Below are 25,190 nucleotides of genomic sequence, written 5' to 3'. Positions count from 1 at the left end.
ACCTACTAAGTCGTCGAAATTTATTTTTTTATACAAATCTTTTCCTAAAATCACTTTCTTTTAAAAAACCAACTCCTCTTTTTCAAAGTTAGTCAAAGCTAGTTTCCAAACAGTCCGGAAAACCACAAGTTAGCGAATGTTTTGATTGCCTTAAAACCTTTCTAAAACGTTAATAAGAACCGCTTACTCAGAATCTTCAAACTTAAATGATTTTCCTATTTTGAATCATCTAAGTATTTTATGACGGTTTATTAATTCCTTTTCAAAATTAAGTGGCGACTCTAAAAAATTCAAAATTTTTGCAAAACAAAAATGGCGACTCTGCTGGGGATATTTAACAAGGTTCTAACCAAATATTTGATTTCGTCTTTTGATTAACTGTTTAATCGCTTATGTGTTTATATGTTTTGATTTTGTGGAATTTAATTATTGCATCTCATAGCATAATCTTGCATTGATTAATTACATTGTTTTGGAGTTTCGTGAATGTCCCGGCCCCTATTGTTCAACTCCAAATAAAGTGTTAGAAATACGACGGTTTATTTGCACGTGAGGTGTCTGATGGCTGTTCGTATTTTCAATCCCAAGTCATCCGCTTGGGAACCCAGTTCAAACCCACCCTAGACACCTAGGATAGAGAGAAACCAAAATCCTATTTTAGGCATGAGCCTAGGACGATTCAATACCCGAGGGGTATTGGGCCCATTAGAAAACTTGACTTGTATCTATTGACCCCGAGTCAATTACAGACAAATCACATTTATGTGTTGAAGAAAATATATGTTTGTTTAATCCAATCCATTAGCCTTTGGGGTAGGGGAGACTCATCTTTGTCTGCTTTCGTGTAGGGTATGGCCCAACCGCATCCTCGTGAAAAGTTCAAAATGGTTACCGGACCCAATAACTTCCTGAAACTATGATGGGATTACATGAGCGGAGAAGAGAAAAAGATTATTAGAATACATATTAGGCATTTGCCTTCATTGATCGAGATGGGCGCTTGGCCCAAAATGATCCATGTGTTGACGACCTTTTGGGATGATTAGAATATAGTGTTTCGCTTCAGGGATGTTGAGTTTACCCCCACCATTGAAGAAGTGTTGATTTGTTATGAAAGCACAAAAATGTGTTTCAAGAAAAAAGAGAAACCTGATAAGAACATTCTAGTCCCAGTTGTATGGGACCATCAAGAAATCAAGAAGGCCTTTTTAATTGATGATGACACCTGGCAAAGGGAACATGATCGGGTAAACATCCCTTTTCGTGAGTTGTATCGCCGGTTCAGAAGGTTTAATGCTTTTTAGAAATTTGACCATAAATTTTAATCGGAAGCAAAATGAAAGAAGACAAGAGCATTTGCATTTGCGGTAGGCCTACTTAGAACTATGGTGTTTCCACAAGGGGAAAGTGGCACAATTCATCCAAGAGTTATCACGATGACACACGCACTATTCTATGGAGTGGATTACGGTTCTAAAAAGGTATTCCATAACTTAGCTCCCATGATTATAGCTAACATATATCGAGCTTTGGAAAGGTGTCAAGCCAAGAATCGTTTCTTTCAAGGTTGCAACCTTATCTTGCAATGGTGGATGATGATGCTTTTAGTGAAAAATCCCAGAACAATATAGCCTATCATCAAACGAAGGAGGATCTTCTATCATCGCATGACATGCGGTTGTTCCTGCATAAGTTTAAAACGAAAGTATCTCCAAAATTTTGGTTTAAGACTTTTGGGGAATTAAGGGATGACGACGTCTAATAGTCCATTAAATATCTTCATTTAGGGAGATACACCATTCGAGGGGGTGAGTGACCTTTTCTAGTGTTTATGTGTGTTTGTTTGGGTCAAAGACAAATTTATCCACTATGCTCTCGTGGATCAGTTTGTTTGTGGCACCAACAACTCTACAGATAATAGAAAACTACTTTGTGTTGAAATAAGCTGGAAGAACATCTTTACTTCACCCGGTCAAAAGTGCATAAGATCCCATCCCCTAATTATCATTCAAACATGATTGGAAGTGATGAAGAAAATGGATTGATCTCAGGGACAATGTAATAGTGGAACAAAGTGAGATGATTGTTGAACTCACGAGAAAGTTGGAAATACTTCAGGAGGAGATGAATCGTACTCAAGAATTGGCTAACCTGGTCATCACTGTCAATGTTCTTGCTCCAGGAGGGCACGGGACTCCACTCCAGATCTCTCTTCTTAGTACGCCTATTCTCGGAGACCATCCAAATAGCATATCGTCTATCTCCGCTCCTCAACTTTTCCAAAACACCAATTACAAAAATAACCCAGATGCTTACCATCCACAAAATCCATCCCTAACCCTACAAAACTCATCTCCAAATCCACAAAAGTCATTCCCAAATCCCCAAAACCCGCTTCCAAATCCACAAAATTTTCTCCCGAATCTACAACATCCATCCCCAAATCTACCAAACCTACCAAATCCATCTATGAATCCACAAAATTCATTTTTGAATCCTTAAAATCCTTCTCAGATTCCACCAAAGTACTCTCAAATTCCACAAAACTTTTCCAATTTCCAAAATGTCCTCCCCACCTACCACCCAACCTCTTCTCATCCTCAAAATCAAGCTACTCTACTAAATCCTTCTCATGTTATCATATCCCTTGATATCTATAATTTCTTTCCCAATCTCGAGATAAACCATTATGAGGAGAAGGAAAAAAGTGGAGGACCGATCATGAAATGAAGGTATTGGCTATAATAAAGAGATTATACGGATCAACGAATCTCATGAGGCGGGGAATAATGATGGTCTAGGTTACGATGATCTATGTGTTCACCCTGGAGTAGATCTACCAGAAGGATATAAGGTCTCTAAATTTAAAGTATTCGGTGGTACTAGAATCTAATGGCCCATCTGAGAAGGTATTGTGATCAAATAGTGGGGGTAGGAAAAAATGAAGTATTATTGATGCGTCTGTTCAGCCGGAGCTTAAGCGGTGAAGCCTTAGATTGGTTCACGCCTCAAAAACTTAAAAGATGGACTAGTTGGAGGGCATTGGCTAAAGGTTTCCTTGATAGGTTTGTGTTTAACATTAAAATAGTTCCTGATCGATACTCATTAGACCGGATCAAGCAGAAGAAGGATGAGTGTTTTCGAGACTATGTCTTCCATTGGAGAAAAGAAGTTTCCAAGGTACAACCTCCTATGTCTAAAGAAGAGATGGTGTTTGTGTTCTCTCACGCTCAAAAGGGATAATATTATACTAGCATGGTATCCACTGTCTGGGCAACTTTCGCAGATTTGGTGAAAATTAGGGAATCGCTAGAACAAGGCATTCGAACAGGAAAGATTATCAAAACTTCAATATCATTTGGGACTTCTATGTTCCCAAAGAATAAAAAAGAAAATCTAGGTGCGGTCTCTGCTGATTCTGTTGCTAAGTTGAAGAAGGGATTCAAGCCTAGGAACATTCCCTCCTCTTCGCCGTCACCAAATTTTCAGCATGTATTCTACACCCAACCCCAATACCATGCTCCACTTCCGAATATCCAATCCTAATACTAAGTTCCACTCCCAAATATCCAATTCCAATACCAAGCTCCACTCCTAAATATCCAATACCAATACCAAGCTCCACTTTCAAATATCCAATCTCAATACCGAACTTCACAGCCAAATATTTTACCCTAATACCAAGTTCCACAATCGAATTATCAGCCTCATGTTCAATCTACCCTTCCAAATAATTGAAAAAACGTCCAAGCGACTCCAAATTATCATCAAGTACCTCCTCCTTCTAATCAAAACCATTATAACCCCCAACGTCCAAACCTCAAAAAAAGACCTCCCCGAAACTTCACGCCGCTGGCCGAAATTTGCACCCAGCTCTTTGGGAGATTGAAGGATGCCGGTCATTTACAACCTATCAAACCAAAACTTATCAATCCCAACTCTAGATTTTATCATGCCGGTCAACATTGTGCCTATCATTCGGGAGCGGCAGTGCACAGTAATGAGGATTATGTTATTCTAAAGCATAAGATTCAAGATATGATTGATTAGAAGGTCATCACGCTTCAGTCGCTGACACCGAATGTTAACAGTAATCCATTGCCTAATCTTGGGAGAGCTGCAGCTAATATGATTGAAATAGAAGGCGAATGGGTGTCTAGCAAGACCATCACTAATGTGAATTCAGAAACGTTCAAAAAAATAGGAGTGGTGAAGATAGAGAGAGTCGTAGCTGCCTTAGGGTGTGTTTGGTATGATGGAAAATATTTTCTGGAAAATGTTTTCCTATTTTCCCTTGTTTGGTTGCAATAAAATATTTGGAAAACATTTTCCACAACAACTCATTTTCCTCAATTTGAGGAAAAATGACTTCCCTCATGGGCCAAGGGAAATCCTTTTCTAGAAAATGACAAATGTGACTTATGACCCCACCCCCACCCCTCTTCCCCACCCCAGCAACACTCATATTCACATGACTCAAAAAATTCACATTTCTCAAAAATTTACATTACTCGAAAGTATTTTTCACTGTGTTTTTCTTCAATTTTTCACTTCTTGAAATAAAAAATAGCAAAGCTCGAATTTTTTCCATTTTCAATGTTCGTTGAATGTATTGTTATTTTTATATGCATAGAGGAAGACTTAACTATGTTACTTTTGCTAATTGCATATTTCAGTTTGTCATCGGTGTAACTTGTTTCACGAGGTTGAATAAGCTTGTCGTTCCGTTATATTTTTATTGATTGTAGTATCTTGAGATTATTCTAACAAACTATTGAAAGGTGTCTCCTATATTTGCTAATTAATAGTTGCTTAAATTTAGTGATTGTAATATTTTAATATTCGATATTGATATTATTCAATATTGATAGTATTTGTTATGCTTAAATTAGTTCTTACAAATTGTTGAGTTGCTAGAGGCACTGATATACTAGTTAACAGTTAGTAGTATTTTCTAAAAAAATATTTTTTCACTCACTCATCAAACATTATAAAATATTTTTCTAAAAAATAGTCTCTACTCACCAACCAAACACCATATATTTTTCGAAAAATATTTTCCACTCACCAACCAAACATGAGAAAATAAGTAGAAAACCAACTTATTTTTCAGGAAAACATTTTCCAAGAAAACATTTTCCATGAAAAATATTTTTCATCATACCAAACACACCCTAAGTGTTATGAGAATCCCCCATTTATAGCAATGACTACCCTGACTTAGGTATACACTCCTCCGCCTAAGAAGGAATTAATTATAGAAACCGCCGCTGCCCAAGGGATGACACAGTCTGAACGATGCTACATTCCTGAAGATTTGACCAATAGGAAGGATTCACAGAAAAGGCCAATCACTGAAGGAGAGGCTGAAGAATTCTGGAGACATATGCAACCAAAAGAGTATTCAATTATTAAGCATTTAGAGAAGACTGCATCCCAGATTTCTATTTTGGCACTATTAATGAGTTCACAATACCACCGACAAGCTTTATTGAAGGTCTTGGATGAAGCATATGTCCCCACAGGCACAAGTGTCGAGAATTTGGCTGCAATGACAGGAAATGTTGTGGGAAGTCATCGCATTTTGTTTAGTAAGAAAGAGTTGCCATTTGAGAGAGTGATTCATAAGTTTTGTATATCGTTGTCATCTATCGAGACTATGTAATTAATCGGGTATTGATAGATGACGGATCTGGTTTGAACATTTGTCCTCTTTTCACATGGTTCAAATAGGCTATAATTTGGGGAAAATTCATCAAAGCCACATGAATGTGTGAGCATTTAATGGAGAGTGGAGAGATATTATAGGTGAAATTGATTTGTACATCCAGATAGGACCTGCAGAATTCAAGACTTAATTTTATGTTATGGACATCCATCCTAGTTACAACCTGCTTTTGGGGAGACCATGGATCCATGGTGCAAAGGCAGTTTCATCGTTCCTTCATCAGTTATTAAAGTTTATTTAGGAGGATCATAATATAGTCATCTAAGGGGAAGGAATCCATGCGAATCATCCTAATGGTTGTGTGCCGATGATTGAATATATCTCAAAAGGTAGTAGTTTTTATGTTGTGAAAATTGTAAGTGCTGCAGAGAAATATCTGACGCCCAAAGCTCCAATGCCTTCTATCTATAAAATGATTGCAACTGTGATGTTAAGAAATGGGTTCGAGCTTGGTGGGGCTTGGGTAAGAATCTAGAGGGAATTATTGATCCCATTATGGTCCTAGAGAAAGCATTCAAGTATGGGTTAAGATACCAGCCAACAGAGGAGGATGAGATTGAGATAACTCAAAGACGAGTCTTCCTAGGCCCTTGCCGCTCTTATACCAGCCATTTCCCATGCGTGAGATGTCAAATAATGATGGTCTTGGGGATGGGATAGGAAATCTATTCGAGGGATGAAATATAATACCAGAAGATTCTCAAAGTCCAGTGGGGTGAACAAGGTTGCAACAGGAGAGGCTTTGTAAAACTGGACCTCCACTCCACTCAGAACCTATCACCCATTGTGGTAGATGAAAGGGCAATTACTAGTAATTTTTAAAATTGGTGATGATCTGGAGGAGGCCCCTCAATCCACCCTTTTATGTCTCAAACTTCTTTTTCGTGTTTTACTACTTTAAAAAAGGCATGTACCCATAATTGCGTGGGTCTTGAGCCATAGTTTGTACTTATTTCTTAAATTTCAATGAAAGGGCCTCTCTTTATTTAAGAAATTATTTTGAAATATGATTATATTAATATATTTTATTATCTTTTTATTATCTTATTATCATCTAACTTTGTTTGTCTATTTATTACAGTAATAGTAATTTAAAACTTGTCAATGTCAATCATGTCAAGGCTTAGATAAACAAAGTGAGAGAAACGATGATAATTGGAAAGAAGGTAATGATGAGCAGTTAGTGAAAGATATAGAGGAGTTTGAGAACCGAGAGAAGCCCAACTAGAGAAAACTGAAACAATCAACCAGGGTGATCATGATGAAATCAAAGAAATAAGTGTCAGTGTTCACTTGGCAGAAGCATAAAAAAAAGAACTCATTCACTTGTTGTGGGAGTACACTGACGTGTTTGCTTGGTCCTACAGTGATATGCAGGGATTGAGCACTAACATTGTGTCGCATAAGTTAACGATAAATCCTGAGTTTGATTCAGTCAAGAAAAAATGCAAAAATTCAAGCCGGACTTAAGCCTGAAGATCAAGAAAAAAGTGACAAAGCAAATTCAGTCTAAGGTTGTGGAGGTCACAAAATATCCGACATGGCTAGCCAACATCATCCCAGTGTCGGAGAAGGATGGCAAGATTCAAATTTGTGTTGGCTATAGAGATTTGAATAGATCCAGTCCTAAAGATAATATTTTGCTACCCAACATTCATATCCTCATCGATAATTGTGCAAAGCATGAAATGCAGTCTTTCGTGGATTGTTTTGATGGGTATCATTAGATATTGATGGACGAGAAAGATTCTGAAAAGACAACTTTCATCACGCCCTGGGGTGTTTATTATTACAGAGTAATACTGTTTGGTCTTAAGAATGCGGGTGCAACATACATGAGGGCTATGACGATGATTTTTCATAATATGATTCTTAAAGAGATTGAAGTGTACGTGGATGATGTAATTCTCAAATCCCATGAGAGTTCGGATCATCGACCCATTTGGAAAAATTCTTGAACAGATTAAGAAATTATAATTTGTAATTAAATCCTGCTAAGTGTGCTTTCGGTGTGCTAGGCAAAAAATTACTGGGGTTCATAGTCAGCAGAAGGGGCATTGATCTAGACCCATCCAAGATCAAGAAAATACGGGATTTTCCATCGTCGAGGACCAAGAAAGAGGTTATGAGTTTCTTGGGACGTTTAAATTACATTAGCAAGTTCATTGCTCAGTCGATAGTCATATGTAAGCCAATTCTCAAGATGTTAAAGAAAGATACATTGAATGAGTGGACAGAAGAATGTTAGAAAGCTTTAAACAGAATCAAGGAATACTTATTTACGGATTTTGGTCCCATCAAAGGAAGGAAGCCCATTTTTGCTCTACCTGTCAGTCTTAGAAAATGCTTTCGGGTGTGTTCTCAGGCAACAAGATGAGATCGGTAAGAAAGAGAAAGCCATTTACTACTTGAGTAAAAATTTTACGTCGTATGAAGCTCGCTATACTCTTGTAGAAAGGATATGTTGTGCTTTAACCTGGGCTGAACAAAAGTTGAGGTATTATCTGTCCTCATACACAACATATCTCATTTCGAGAATGGATTCATTGAAGTATATATTCCAGAAAGCCATGCCTATGGGAAAGTTAGATAAGTGGCAAATAATGCTGAGTGAGTACGACATTGTGTATGTAACTCAAAAGGTAATCAAGGAGCAGGCTTTTGCAGATCATTTGGCATAGAATAAGGTTGATGATGAATATGAGCCACTTCAAACTTACTTCCCAGATGAGGAGATTTTATTCGTGGGAGAAGATATTGCATAAAATACCCTATATGGAGGCTATTCTTTGATGGAGTGGTCAACTTCAAACATTTAGGAATCAAAGCAATTTTGGTGTCAGAAACAGACCAACACTATCTCGAAATTGTCAAGTTGTGCTTTTTATGTACCAATAACATGGCTGAATATGAGTCTTGCATCTTAGGTCTCAAATTGGCACATGATATGGGTATTCGTGAATTACTAGTCATCGGAGACTCAGATTTACTTATTCACTAGGTATGGGGTGAATGGGCGGTAAAAAACTCCAAGATTACTCCTTATGTGTAGTTGGTGCAGGAATTATGAGGAAGATTCAAGGAAGTTGATTTCATACATATCCCAAGGATACAGAATGAGTTTGTTGATGCTTTAACCACTATATCCTCCATGATTTAGTAACTAGATCAGAGTTATACTGGTCCTTTAGAAATAAGTTTGAAGGAACAACCTGCGCATTATGCGCACGTTGAAAAGGAGCTTGGCGGAAAGCCATTGTACTATGATATTACAAGGTATTTAGAATCTAGAATATATCCTGAAGAATCCAGCAATAATCAGAAGAAGACAATCCGACGTTTGGCAAAGAATTATTTTCCAAGTGGGGAAATCCTTTTTAGGAGGACTCCAGACTTGGGATTCTAAAGATGTGTCGATGCTACGGAAGCCAGAAAATTAATTAAAAAATTGCATGTAGGCATTTGCGGGCCCCACATGAACGGGTTTGTCCTTGCTAAAAAAATCTTGAAATATTGAAAATAATTGTATTAAGTATGCGCAGAAGTGTCCAAAATGTCAGATACACGAAGATTTAATTCAAATGCCTCCACATGAGCTTTATGTGATGAGTTCACCTTGGTATTTCGTAGCTTGAGGTATGGATGTTATTGAACCAATAGAGCCATCGGCGTCAAATAGGCATAGATTTATTTTGGTCGCTATTGATTACTTTACTAAGTGGATTCAAGCTTCTTCCTATAGAGCTGTCACTAAAAAAGTGGTTGCAGATTTTGTCAGAAATAACTTAATTTGCCAATTTGGAGAGCCAGAATCGATCACTACTGATAATGGGGAAAACTTGAATAGTCACTTGATGAATGAGATTTATGATCAGTTCAAAATTGTTCATCGCAACTCGACTGCATATCGTCTACAGATGAATGGAGCCGTGGAAGCCGCCAATAAGAATATCAAGAAGATCTTAAGGAATATGGTTGAAAATGATAGGTCATGGAATGAGATGTTGCCCTATGCTCTACTAAGGTATCGTACAATAGTTTGAACCTCCACTGAGGCGACTCCTTATCTACTTGCTTATGGAAATGAAGCTGTGATACCTGCTGAGGTTGAGATACCTTCCTTAAGGATTATTTAGAAAGCTGGACTAAGTAACAAAAAATGGGTTCACGCTCTCTATGAACAACTCATGTTGATTGATGAAAAGAGAATGATTGTTGTATATCATGGTCAGCTGTATCAGTACAGGATGATTAGTGCCTTCAACAAGAAAGTAAGAGCTCGAACATTTAAAGTTGGAAATTGGTTCTCAAACGTATATTCCCTCACCAAGAAGAGTACAAAGGCAAGTTTTCTCCAAATTGGCAAGGACCATACATAGTTCGTAAGGTGCTATCCGAAGGTGCTCTGATTCTATATGATATGGATGGCCAAGAGTGGAACAAACCAATTAATTCCAATGCGATAAAAAGATACTATGTTTGAAAGATGCTTTAACTTTTATTTCCTTTGTTTGTAATCACCTTCATAATAGTATTTGTTTTGTAATGTGTAATTGTCTAGAATCCCTTTCCTTTTATGTACGAACTACGTTTGACCTAAATTCACAAGAAAGGGATACGTAGGCGGCCTATGTCGGCTTCGGTCAATCCCTTAGTAAAATTTATCCCTTTCTTTTATGTATGAACTACGTGATGACCTGAATTATCAAGAATAAGATACGTAGGCGGTATATGTCGGCTTCAGTCAACCCATTAGAATTCTATATGTCCCTAGCATAGTCCTGAACTACGTTTGACCTGATTTCTGCTTCAACGGGATACACAGACACCCCAACGGCTCAGTCATATAACCCCAGAAAATAGAAACTGGAGCACAAGAGGAAGATCATCATCAAACAAAGAGAACGAAGACTAACAAAAATTTTGGATCCTCTCGAGCTAAAATCATCTCAAACAACTCTAAACTAGGGCAAAAATTTGAAGAGGGCCTCAAAATCTTTACTAATATATTGGGATATATTTCAAATACCCCAACATCAGAGGTCAAAGTCAAGTTATGAAAACACCAGCTGCGATAAAGGCTAGATAGACTAAATCTCCAGCTATGATAGAATTTCTGATAGAGAGCCTCAACGATGCTAAATCCCTAGCAATTCTCTATCAAACATCAAACATAGTAAGAACCAAGAGAAAGACATTCATCAGGATTGTACATGACATGACTGGCAGAGATTTTCTAAAGCTTTTACAGAAATTTTTTAAACTATTTTATAAAATTAAGAATACTTTCAAAAATCTATACAAATCTTTTACATAGTGATTGCCTAGGCATCTATATAGACAGGGAGTCGGGGAGAAAGTCCTAACATAATGAAGTACCCAAAAGATGGCGAGGAGCAAACCAAGGATCGAAGGAGGTCAAGACAGAGTAGTTTTATTCAAAACTAATCATTTTTCTGTGGATGCAGGGATCAATACACAAAAATGGGAGTCTTTTTCCAAAAATCCTCAAGCAAGTTGGGAGCCATACAAGAGAATATGATGCTCAAGAACGGTATTTTCGAGTAGCCACAAAGATAGGTCAATACCCATTTATCGAATACCTTTTGAATTATCTATCTCATCCCTTGAGACCATAAAGGACAAACAAAGGCACCTTACCTTCTTTATAAATCTTGTACTTTAAATTTTTCTAAAAAATAGTCGCGGGCGAAAGCAACTTTGTGTCTACTGACTGTCTACCTTGAGTACAGGTATACACATAAAGCAAGAATACAGATAAACGGACTCAGGAGAAATCATTTTCACTGCCAAGAGGGCCACTCCATATCATTCCATTGCCAAGAGGGCCATTGTATATCATTTTATCGCCAAAAGGACATTCAATATCTGTTGACACATGGATAGCATACATTAACATCGAGGATATCATCAGTATTTAATATCAGTTAACACACGAGATAGCATATGCTAGCGTCGATGATATCATCAGCATCCAATATCTATTGACACACGAGACACAAATACTGACATCAAAGATATCATCAGCATCTAATATCTATTGACACGAGATAGCATACGCTGGCATTGAGGATATCATCATCACCAATATCTATTGACACGCGAGATATTAGACATTGGCGTTGAGGATATCATTAGCATTATCATCCATTGACATGCGAGATAGAATATGCTGGCGTCGAGAATATCATCAACATCTAATATCTGTTGACACGCGAGACACAAATACTAGCGTCGAGGATATCATCAACATCTAATATCTGTTGACACATGAGATAACATACGCTAGCGTCGAGGATATCATTACCATTAATATCTGTTGACACGCGAGATATCATACGCTGGCGTTGAGTATATCATCAGTATTTAACATTCATTGACACGTGAGATAGCATACGCTGGCGTCCAAGATATCATCAACATTTAATATTTATTGACACACAAGATAGTATACGCTGGCGTTGAGGGTATCTCATCATTTTATCAGTATCTGAATGCACCAAGAGAACATTTGAAGGGATGTCTTTTAAGTCATTATCTGAAGACGGGTGATATATGAGATTTCCTAAAAATTGACAATCTGAAGGTCATTTATAAGCCATATTATTTGAAATAGGATAGTGTGCAATATTAGCTGTGAGTTGATATCCCATTGGTCATCCATAAGCCGCAACAACATTCTAACCGGATAGTATGCAAGGTTACTCAAAAATTGATAGTCCAAAGGTTATCCATAAGTCGCAACTAAATTCTTATCAGAGAATATGCAAGATTATCAAATGATAAGTCCAAGGGTTCTCTAGAAGCTGCATCATATCCAAGATCGATTATATGTAGGATTATCCAAGTACTACCAATTTGAGAGATATCTATCAGTCATAATGCACCCAAGGTCGGATGATGTGCAGGAATACCTGAGAACTAGCGATTAGAGGGATATTTCTAATCTATCTCTTTTCAAGGTCAGATAATGGGACATAGTCTAGAGAGGGACGTCAAAATCTTTAAATGTGAGCTAAAGGATGATCGCCACCACTGTCCAACCACACCCTTTTTAGAAGGCATGTGGGTATTTTTGAATATTTTGGTTTGAACTTCACCTTCGGTATATTTCTAAACTCATACCGAGGGTAAACTTCTCTTTCTTTCAAAATTGAGTGATAGGTGTAACACTCCGTATTTTTCTAGCATAATCTAAGCCCCAGTGCATGAGAATGCATATATAAAATTTCAAAAATTCTCATTATTTTAGTTTAGAGTCTGCCATTATATAGAAAATTGAATTAGCTTTTCAATGATATAAAATTCACCCAAATTCGATAACCGGTTAAGAAGTGATGACAATTTTAAGTTTCAGTCGTTAAACACCGTCATTTGACCCATCAGCGCATCCTGAAGAGAGTTAAAATAGCAATTGTCAATTTTCAGTAAGGTATCGTGATTTTGGTGCGTTGTGCCATAGGTCAATTTCTCGTTTGGCAATTTCTAGTGGGCCTCCGCGATCATGGTGCATCACAGAGATGAACAAATTGGCACCCACAGGCTTACTACCGTGATGGTGGTGCATTGCAGGGTTTGTCCAGGTCCCAATTGTCCCTTTTTCAGTGGCTTGGTGCGATAGTGACGCGTCGCGCCAAGGCCAAAAATTGGGATTTCAGTTTCCAGCTTGTGTTTTTAAATTCATTTAAGGGTATTTGGGTCTTTTCCTAAGCCCTAAACTCACCTTAAACACAAAACCTAACCCCTAATTGACCTAAATACTCATCATTATTCACTTTTTCTCAAATTAAAAACCCCCTCTTTCAAGAAAAAGAAACCCTAGCTCTCAAGAATCAAGGTCAAATCTCAAGAACTCTCCATCAATCCTTCCAAATTCATCATCCCAAGTATGTTAGATGTTCATCCATGGATTCCTTTCATCCATGGAGCTCAAGTAACTTTTTTAATTATAAAGTTATGATCTTTTTAAAGTTATTTGATTTTAAATCATTATTTCATCCATTAATCTCTATGAACTTTGACTTAATACCAAGTTTTAATGAAGTAATTATTGTTATTCGATTCCTCATGTTTTAGTGTTATCATTTATTGAATTAAATCATGACTTAGTGTTTTCCATGATAATTTCACGTCAATTATACCGGTCCTTTAGTAATTCTATGATTATTTTTAACCATGAACTATAAGTGTTTGATAATAAGTGTCGGTCCTAGGGGTATTGAATACCCAAAACCGTAGCTATTTACTTAATGTTGTCTTAATATATTCATAATAACTTCAGATTATATCATGATCATTATCAGAACAGCCAGTTAAACTCAAAACAGTCTAGAATTTTAGTGTCATTCAGTTGGAAGTAGGATTTAGCACCGGGCGAGTGTAGGGATGACGGCTTTCCCGTCAGATAGGCAAAGTCGTTAGTAGCAGTCCCTATACTCCAAAACTACGTAGCAAGCATATGATATAAGTAGTCACCCATCATATTAGGCTTGACTATCTCGTAGGGGTCACCCATTAGTTCAGGCTTGATACCCTTAGTCCTTTGGATACGATATCAATTTAGTGGATTCATACAGCCAGCGTTAGAAACCGTGGCATGGTATTAATACCCTTCCAACTGGGGGTATAGGTTGGACCCAGATTAACTCAAGTTGGGGAATGTCAGTTAGATGATACCTCCCACAGTCTCAGACATAGTCTCAGTTACAGTCCCAGCTCAGTTATTCAATCTTAGTATTGTTTGACCAAAGCATACAGATTTTAGTTATTTTCAGTATTTCAGTTTGCATATTTTATCCAGTTCACGTCATAGGATTGGCCATGCATCCTTAGTGTCTACAGATTTTCATGTATTTTCAGTATTTTACAGACTTTCATGCATGTTTAGTATCTACAGATTTCATATTCTCTATTTACTATTCCATGTTTTACATGTATATTCAGATAGATTATTACTCTTATTCATGAAACCTTGCATGTTAACCTACCTCATTTAGCATACCAGTACATTCAAAGTACTGATCGCATACCTTTCTTTTGTGCTATGATGCCTCATATCATAGGTGCTGATGCTCAATTCTCGGATCACGCTTTGTCTCTCAGATTCTCAGTAGTACAGTAGCAGTGGTGACTTCTGATCACCTAAGGACAGACTATCTAATTTAATGTCTTTATTTCAGTAGTCAGTGGATTTAGTTGAGGGCTTGTCCTATCAACTCTCACTCAGTTAATCTTAGAGGCTTTTCAGACATTACAGTCAGTTAGTTGTTCAGTTTATCAGTACTATAAGGTTTTCAGACAGTGTTTTCCTAGACTTATATTTCAGTTTGAATTCAAATATTTAAAACCTTATAGCACTTCAGTTATTCTTCCATAAATTCATGATTTTAATAACCAGTGCTTATAGTAGGTACCAGCTCATGGGTTAGCTTATGGTCCCTCGGGACTGTAAGCACCGTGTAATGACTACGGGGTAGTCTCGGGTCGTTACAAACTTGGTATTAGAGCCTATTGTTTTAAAGTGTCCTAGGAAGTTTGAAAACTATATCGAGTAGAGTCTTGTACATAGGTGTGTAGCGCGCTACACTTATGGACAAGAGGCTACAAGGTATTTAGGAAAAAGTTTCCCTTTTTCAGTATTCATGTCATGCAATTGAGCATGAGCTCGAGTTAAATTCTCAGTCTAATCCATTTCTTTCTTTCATTTATAGAACATGCCTTCTAAGAAGAACGAAAGAAGAAGAGGAACCCAGCCAACCCATCAACCTATCCAGGCAGATCCTCTAGACGAGCATGTCTCTCACGCAGAATTCAGGGCTATGTTCACTACTCTAGCAAACTCCATACCAGCACAGAATGAATGGCCAACCACTGTTCTGGCCAACCCAATGGCCAATACTGCTGCAATCAAAATTTGGGATTTCACCCGGATAAATCCACATTTTTTCATGGGATCTAAGTCTGAATAGGATCCACAAGAATTCTTAGATATGGTTTAGAAGGTCACGGATGCTATAGGGGTAACGTCTAGTTAGAGTGTCAAGTTAGCTACATATTAATTGTAGGATGTAGCCCATACTTGGTTTAACAAGTGGAAAGTTGATAGAGGTGTTGATGCAGGGCCTATAGAATGGGAAGAGTTTGCTACGGCTTACTTGGAAAAATTCTTTCCATTGGAGTTGAGAGGGGCCAAAGTGTTAGAGTTTATTAATTTGAGGCAAGCCAGCATGAGTGTGAGGGAGTATTCTCTCAAGTTCACTCAGTTAGCTAGATATGCTCCGCATGTGGTGGCTGACAGTAGGTCCAAGATTAGTAAGTTTGTGTCTAGCGTGTCTGATAGTGTGGTCAATAAATGTAGGACCATAATGCTAATTAGTGAGATAGATTTGTCTAGGTTGATGGTCCATGCTCAACAGATAGAGGAGTAAAAGATTAAAGAGAGGGAGAGAGGAAACAAAAGAGCTAAGATGGGTAGTTTTAATTTTATTTAGCCAAAGTCAGATGGTGGTAACCATCCTTAGTTTTATCAGAGGTCTTCATCCCCAGTACCCTCTTCAGCCAGTGCTTTAGTACCCAAATTCAGAAACGACAATAGGGATAGGGCACCAGGTTCTAAATTCTCGTTCAGGTTTAGCAGTGCTCATACCAATTCTTTATATCAGAAGTATGGTAGACATCATCAGGATAAGTGTAGAGCAGGTAGTGATGTGTGCTTTAGGTGTGGCAAGCCAGGCTATCAGATTTGATAGTGTTGGGTAGTTTCTCAGAAGGGTAAGGATGTGCGCCAACAGGGTCAGTCCCATCAATCGTCTGTTCCATTCGGTCGCCCAACTCAGTAGGGTGTCATTTCCAGTGCTACCAGTAGTCAGCGTCCGAAAAGATTATATTCTCTTCAGTCCCGCCAAGATCAGAAAAATTCTCCTGATATTATTACTGGTACGTTGCAGGTCTTTCACTTACATATTTATGCTTTACTAGACCTTGGAGCTTCTTCTTCTTTTGTAACTTCATAAATAGATGTCAATTTTGGAGTCAGTCCCAAAACTCTAGCAGAGCCCTTTTTTGTGTCTACCTCAGTAGGTGTTTCCGTTGTATCCAGATAGGTATACAGAAACTATCCGATCACAATACCTCTAAAAGTTACCTCAGTTAATCTTGTGGAGTTAGAGATGATGAATTTTAACATCATTCTCGGCATGGATTGGCTTTACTTATGCTATGCCTCAATTGATTGTTGAAACAGAATAGTTCATTTTCAGTTTCCAAATGAACCAATCCTTAAATGGAGGGGTAGTACTACAACTCTTAGGGGTCAGCTGATTTCGAGCCTTATATCCAGAAAAATAATATCGAAGGCGTATATTTACCATCTCGTGCGAGTCAAAGACTCTAACTCAAAAACTCTCACTCTTGAGTCAGTCCCAATAGTAAAAGAATTCTCAGATGTGTTTCCTGAAGATCTTCTCAGAATTTCTCCCAAAAAGGAAATCAATTTTAGAATAGACCTTCTCCCAGATACTCAGCCTATATATATTTTTCCATATAGAATGGCTCCAGCTGAACTCAAAGAACTGAAAGAATAATTAAAGAATCTCCTAGAGAAGGGATTCATCAGACCTATCATCTCCCCATGGGGCGCACCTGTTCTATTAGTGCGCAAGAAAGATGGTTCTCTTAGAATGTGCATAGACTACCATCAGTTGAACAAAGTCACAGTCAAGAATAAATATCCACTTCATCGATGACTTTTTCGACCAGCTTCAGGGTGCCATTTACTTTTCCAAGATAGACCTAAGATCAGGCTATTATCCGCTTAGATTCAGAAAATATGATATCCTAAAAATGGCTTTCCAAACTCGGTATGGTCACTTCAAATTTCTAGTCATGTCCTTTGGTCTTATGAATTCCTCAGCAGCCTTCATGGACTTGATGAACCAAGTGTTCAAGCATTACTTGGACATTTTCATTATAGTCTTCATGGATGACATCCTTGTTTACTCCCGTAGCAAGAATGAGCATGCAGACCACCTCAGAGTAGTGCTTCAGACTCTTTGAGCTCATCAGTTGTTCACTAAATTTAGTAAGTGTGAATTCTGGCTTAGATCAGTAGCTTTCCTTGGCCATATTATTTCTGGTGATAACATTACAATCGATCCTTAAAAGATCGAAGCGGTGAGAAACTGGCCTAGACCCATCTCCCCATTAGATCTTAGGTATTTATTGGGTTTATCTGGCTATTACCGTCGGTTTGTTGAAGGTCTTTCTTCTATTGCATCCCCCATGTCCAGATTGACTCAGAAAAAAGTTAAGTTTTAGTGGTCAGATTCATGCAAGAAGAGTTTTCAGGAGTTGAAGACTCGACTCACCTCAACCCCAGCTATTACTCTACTAGATGGTTTAGATGGTTTTGTTATGTACTGTGATGTATCCTGAGTAGGTTTTAGTTGTGTCCTCATGCAGAGAGGTAAGGTCATATCCTACGCCTCCAGACAGCTTAAGCCTCATGAGAAGAATTATCCGACTCATGATCTTAAGCTAGTAGCAGTATTATTTGCCTTAAAGGTTTGGAGGCATTACTTGTATGGGGTGTATGTGGATGTGTTCTCTTAGAAAGATTTGAATTTGTGTTAGAGAAGATGGTTAGAGTTATTGAAGGATTATGACATGAGTGTTCTATATCATCCGGGTAAGGCCAATGTAGTGGTTGATAATCTCGGTAGAATGTCTATGTGTAGTGTAGCTCATGTTGAAGATGGTAAGAAGAAGTTAGCTCAGGAAGTCCATCAGCTTGCCCGACTAGGTGTCCGTTTAATCGATTCAGCAGAAGATAGTGTATGGGTGCAGAGTAGCTCAAAGGCATCTCTAGTTTTTGAGGTAAAGGAAAAGCAGGATAGAGATCCCAGTCTAGTTAAGTTGAAAGAATCAGTCAGAGATCAAAAAGTGAGGGTTTTCTCCTAAGGGAGACATGGTGTTTTGCGTTGTCAGGCTAGATTATATGTGTCTGGTGTGGATGAGTTGAGGCAACGAATTCTTGCAGAATTGCATGGTGCGTGTTACTCTATTCATCCAGGGGCCACTAAGATGTACCATGATTTGCGAGAGATCTATTGGTGGAGTAGTATAAAGAGATATATTACAGAGTTTGTAGCTAAGTGCTCTATATGCCAGCAAGTTAAGATTGAGCACCAGAAGCCTAATGGGTCCATGCAGGAGTTCATTATTCCCATGTAGAAATAGGAAGAAGTGAACATGGACTTTGTGATAGGTTTTCCCCATACCCGTCGTCACCATGACTCTATTTGGGTTATCGTAGACAGGATGACCAAATTAGTTCATTTCTTTCCAGTTCATACCTCTTACTCAGCCAAAGACTATGCCAATCTCTATCTTAGAGAGTTGGTTAGGTTGTATGGTGTTCCCTTATCTATTATCTCAGATAGAGGTACTCAGTTTACCTCTCACTTATGGAAAGAATTCCAAAAAGGTCTTGGTACCCAAGTCCACCTCAGTACAGCCTTCCACTCTCAGACATATGGTTAAGCAGAAAGGACCATTCAAACTCTGAGGACATACTGAGAGCATGCGTTGTTGGTTTTAAAGGTAGTTGGGATGATCATTTGCCTTTGATTGAATTCACATACAATAACAGCTATCATTCCAGTATTCGTATGGCTCCATTTGAGGCTCTCTATGGTAGGAGATGTATATCTCCAATTGGTTGGTTTGAAGTAGGTGAGGCTGCAGTAGTAGGGCCTGACTTGGAGTTTGAAACATTAGAAAATATTCAGTTGATCAGAGAAAGACTTAAGGCTGTCCAGAGCCGACAGAAATCGTATACAAATATGAGGAGAAAGAATCTTGAGTTTGAGGTTGGTGATCTTGTATTCTTGAAAATATCTCCCATGAAGGGAGTGAGGAGATTCAGTAAGAAAGGGAAACTCAGTCCCCGATATGTCGGTCCCTTCAGAATTCTCAGTCATTTAGAAAAGGTAGCTTATGAGCTTGAGTTGCCTTCAGATTTAGCCTCAGTACACCCAGTGTTCCATGTCTCATTGTTGAAAAAATGTATTGGTGATCCAACTGTAGTCGTTCCCTTAGAAAGTATAGATATTTAGAACAGTCTTTCCTTTGAGGAAGTTCCAGTAGAAATTCTTGATCATCAAGTTCGTAGACTAAGGAACAAAGAAGTTGCATTAGTCAAAGTTCTTGAACGGAATCAGCCCGTTGAGGGAGCCACTTGGGAAGCAGAGGTAGATATGCGGACCAAGTACCATCATCTCTTATCCGCGAACCCAAATTCAGTATAAGGTACCAAATCTTCTTAAGATTTTTCTCTATCGTGCTCAGTTTAAATTGCACATCATGTTCATGTCAGTCGTGCATTCATAAATCAGTTCAGTCATGCATTCCATGCATCAGACCTGCATATTTAGTATGCAAGCTCAGTCCATCAGTTCCCTCAGCTTAACTAGTTTCATTCGGGGATAAATGATCCCAAGGGGGAGATATTGTAACACCCCATATTTTCCTAGCATAATCTAAGTTCTAGTGCATGATAATGCGTATATAAAATTTCTGAAACACTCATTATTTTTAAGTTTAGATCCTATCATTACGTAGGAAATTGAATTAGCTTTCCAACGATATAAAATTCGCCCAAATACGATAATCGGGTATGAAGTTATGGCGATTTTAAGTTTCAATCGTTAAACATCATCATTTGACCCATCAACACATCGCGGAGAGGGTCAAAATAGCAATTGTCAGTTTTCAGTGAGGTATCGCAATTTTGGCAAGTCGTGCCATAGGTCAATTTCTCATTTGGTAATTTTGAGTGGGCCTCCGTGATCATGGCACCTCGCGGAGATGGCCAAATTAGCACCCACAGGCTTACCGCGATGGTGGAGCATCTCGGCGTTTATCCAAGTCCCAGTTTTCCCTTTTTCAGTGGTTTGGCGTGAAAGTGGCGCATCGCGCCAAGGTAAAAAATCAGAATTTCAGTTTCCAACTTGTGTTTTTAAATTCATTTAATGGTATTTAGGTCTTTTTTCTAAGCCCTAAACACGAAATTTAACCCCTAATTGACCTAAATACTCATCATTATTCACTTTCTCTAAAATTAAAAACCCCCACTTTCAAGAACAAGAAACCCTAGCTTTTAAGAATCAAGGTCAAATCTCAAGAACTCTCCATCAATCCTTCCAAATTCATCATCTCAAGTATGTTAGATGTTCATCCATGGATTCTTTTCATCCATGGAGCTCAAGTAACCTTTTTAATTATAAAGTTATGATCTTTTTAAAGTTATTTGATTTTAAATCATGATTTCATCCATTAATCTCCATGAACTTTGACTTAATACCATGTTCTAATGAATTCAATGTTGTTATTCAATTCCTCATATTTTAGAGTTATCATTTATTGAATTAAATCAAGACTTAGTGTTTTCCATGATAATTTTATGTCAATTATGTCGGTTCTTTAGTAATTCTATGATTATTTTAAACCATGAACTATAAGTGTTTGATAAAATGCCTACAAGAGCAATTGATTTAATAAGAGTCTTCATGCTATGTCCTTCAATGTTTTAGTGTCATGTTACTACTATTGTGTTGAGTCCTGGGGGTATTGAATATCCGAAACCGTAGTTGTTTACTTAATGTTGTCTCAGTATCTTCAGAATAACTTCAGATTATATCATGCGTACTATCAAAATAGTCAGTTAAACTCAGAATAGTCTAGCGTTTCAATGTCATTCAGTTGGGAGTATCATTTAGCACCGAGCGAGTGTAGGAATGGTGAATTCCCCGTCAGATAGGCAAAGTCGTTAGTAGCAGTCCCTATACTCCAGAACTACATAGCCAGTGTTGGATATGAGTAGTCACCCATCATATTAGGCTTGACTATCTCGCAGGGGTCACCCATTAGTTCAGACTTGACACCCTTAGTCCTTTGGACATGATATCAATTTAGTGGATCCACACAGCCCGCGTTAGTACTCGAGGCATGGTATTAACATCCTTTCTAACTGGGGTTATAGGTTGGAGCCCGATTAGCTCAAGTTGAGGAATGCCAGTTAGATGATACCTCCCATAGTCTCAGACATAGTCTCAGTTACAGTCCCAGCTCAGTTATTCATTCTTAGTATTGTTTGACCAAAGCATACAGATTTTAGTTATTTTTAATATTTCAGTTTGCATAATTTATCCAGCTCATGTCATAGGATTGGTTATGCATCCTCAGTGTCTACAGATTTTCATGTATTTTCAGTATTTTCCAGACTTTCATGCATGTTCAGTATCTACAGATTTCATATTCTCTATTTAGTATTCCATGCTTTACATGTATATTTAGATAGATCATTACTCCTATTCATGAAACCTTGCATGTTATCCTACCTCATTTAGCATACCACTACATTCAAAGTATTGATCGCATACCTTTCTTTTGCCTTATGATGGCTCATATCATAGGTGTTGACGCTCAGTTCCCGGATCGTGCTTAATCTCTCAAATACTCAGTAGTACAGTAGCAGTGGTGAGTCCTCATTACCCGAGGAAAGACTATCTTATTTCATGTCTTTATTTCAGTAGTCAGTAGAGTTAGTTAAGGGCTTGTCCCATCAACTTTCAATCAGTTAGTCTTAGAGGTTTTTTAGACATTATAGTCAGTTAGTTGTTCAGTTTATCAGTACTTTATCAGATTCGGACAGTCGTTTTCCTAGATTTATGTTTAAGTTTGAATTCAGATATTTAAAACCTTATAGTACTTCAGTTATTCTTCCGCAAATTCATGATTTTATTATCCAGTGCTCACAGAAGGTACAACTCATGGGTTAGCTTGTGGTCCCTCAGGACAATAAGCACCGTATAACGACTAGGGGGTAGTCTCGGGTCGTTACAATAGGGCACCTAGAGTTTTGGAAATTATTTCCAGGTATGTTCTTGCCTATGGATGTGAAGGATACCGCATTCATGGTTAGGAGGTTACAAGCCAATTTTTCGCAACACGATCAACTTACCACTCATCCTAATCCAAAGATTATTTGAAATAAAAGATCATCTTTTCTATCTATTGAGTCAAACTACAAGCAGTCTGATTCCCTGAGTCTTGGGGATATATAGGCTGGGATCTATTTTGAAAACTCGACTGCATTCCAACCTCCCCCAAACCCCTTTATTCTCCAGCTTCTCGGTTTCATCAAAAACTATAAAATCTAGATAACTTATGAATTTTCTTGAAAATAGTACTTAAATCAAACTTTTTGAACTACAAGTGGTCTGAATTCTCATGTAACCTGAGATAGGTAGAAAACCTGATACCGTGGTCCGACCATAACTCTATGAAACTCATGCAAAACCAACCTCTTTTATATTCGAATTTCTGATCGGACAAAAATTAGGAACGTCAACCTCCCTTTGCCCAGGGTTACTTGCACCCACCCTATACAAAGGGAGGGCGTAGTTGTTAACACCTAATTTTTACCCTCCATAACCGAGTTTAATTTCGAGTTTTTTCAATTTTCAAATAAAATTACAATATTTATTTTATCCGAATAAAAGTTTTTCAAAGTATTTATCTAGGTAATTTTGTCATTTTAAGTAGAGATTATATATTAACGTATTCAACTATACGGGATTATATAATTTGGTTACGTAAACAGTTATTTTACAGAATATCAGATTTTAATCAAGGAGTTTATCTTGAAAATAAATTCAAATGATTACAATCTTGATTTAAATATAATTTATTCTCAAAAAAAATATTTAATTTAAATCAATATATGTTTGATTTTATAAAATCAAGAAGTTTGAGATTAAAATGGTTGTTAATTTGTTTCAAACATTGAATTTATTTAGTCAATTTATTAAATTTGACCTTAATTGAAACCAATTAGGCCACAATTGCAATACAATTGACCAATTGATTGTCAATTAGGCTAAAATTTAAATGCAATTGACTAAGTTCTAACAAATAGGCTAAATTGGCAAATAGCCTAAATTCCTACATCCCTAATTCCTAATTTCTACCCAACCCAATACAATATCCTATAATTGTTCTTTAAACTGGCCCATTAACTAAAATCCACCTTCAGCAGCCCAACAGCTCATTGACCGCCCTATCCCACAATAATGCACCGACCCGGCCCAATTTTTCTTTCCTTCTTCATAATTAAAATAGTCACCTTAAACAATTTTCAACATACAGCAACAAAATTGCGACAACAACGACAAAACCATCTCAAATCAGACTGCTCCGAACCGTCCAAATTGACCCGAATCTATCAATCCGCAACCAATCCATTTTCTTTCTCCTCGTCAAACATCCCACACATATCCGTACGAGGAAGACTTCGAGGATAATCTAGAAACATGTCTAGGTGTCTCATCCAACGTTTAAATTCCTAGGATTTTGGATTAGAGGGTACAAATTCATACCTTTGTAGAGAAATCTCATTGGATCTTGGGGGTATTTCTTTCTATTGGCTAATCCATTTTTGGATTTCATCAGAAATAACAAAATTAGTACAATTTGTTAGGGGTTAATCTTATCATGATTTCAAATTTTGAATTCCCTTTTGAAAAATTTCCCAAGTTGTCTTTTAATTACTTTTTCCTACATCGTTCAAGGGGGGAAAAGAACCCCCCCCCCCCCCACCCTCATTCATCCTCTATATAAGCAGCCGACTATTGAGAAAAAAAAGGGTTGAAAAAAAATTTTGAGAAGGAAAGCAAATACAAGAGAGAGAAAATAGGAAAAGGGAAACTTCAGAGCCAAAAAAGGGGTCTCATTCTCTTAGTAAAAAAATATTTTTATCATCAAAATCAATAGTTTTTTGAAGTCAAAGCAGTGTTTTCGGTGAGATTCTGACAACTTTCAGAGTCGCGGCAGTATTTTTTGGTATTGGTCGAGATTCTGATGAAGCTCGAGTCTCATTTTATTGCCCCGAAAGAGGTAAACTTCTCGCCGCTTTATTTTGATTCTATCTCGTTTTTGCTTTCAAAATAGTAATGGTAATTTAATTCTCTCTCGTATGCTGGGGTGTTTGCTGTAGAATGCCTAAAAGGCCGTAGGTTTTATGTGATCTTTCCTTTTCCTTTTTTTATCATTTCGTAGCAATTTGACCCTTCATCGATAATGTATAAATTTGGTTTGGTTGTTCTCGTATCTTCTTGTTTCATGTTTGTTTTGATGATTGAATATGTGGTTATTCTCAACTGATAGTGAAGGCTTAAAACATGTAATTTGATTTAGTTTATGATATCAATCTTGCAAAATCAATATCCAACTTGTTTTCTTTCTGTAACCCATATCATGATGAATTGATAAATTTAGTTCACTTTTTTGTGGTGATATATAGTTCCCATGCGAGTTTATTCTTGATTATTCTGTTTTCTTTAAATTCTAAAGATGTAATCTGCTTTTTTTTCTTCTAGTACTG

Source organism: Capsicum annuum, chromosome 4 (genome assembly GCF_002878395.1).
Source record: "Capsicum annuum cultivar UCD-10X-F1 chromosome 4, UCD10Xv1.1, whole genome shotgun sequence".
Lineage (NCBI taxonomy): Eukaryota > Viridiplantae > Streptophyta > Magnoliopsida > Solanales > Solanaceae > Capsicum > Capsicum annuum.
The sequence above is the reverse complement of the archived record's forward strand: the minus strand, read 5'-3'. Positions refer to the sequence as shown.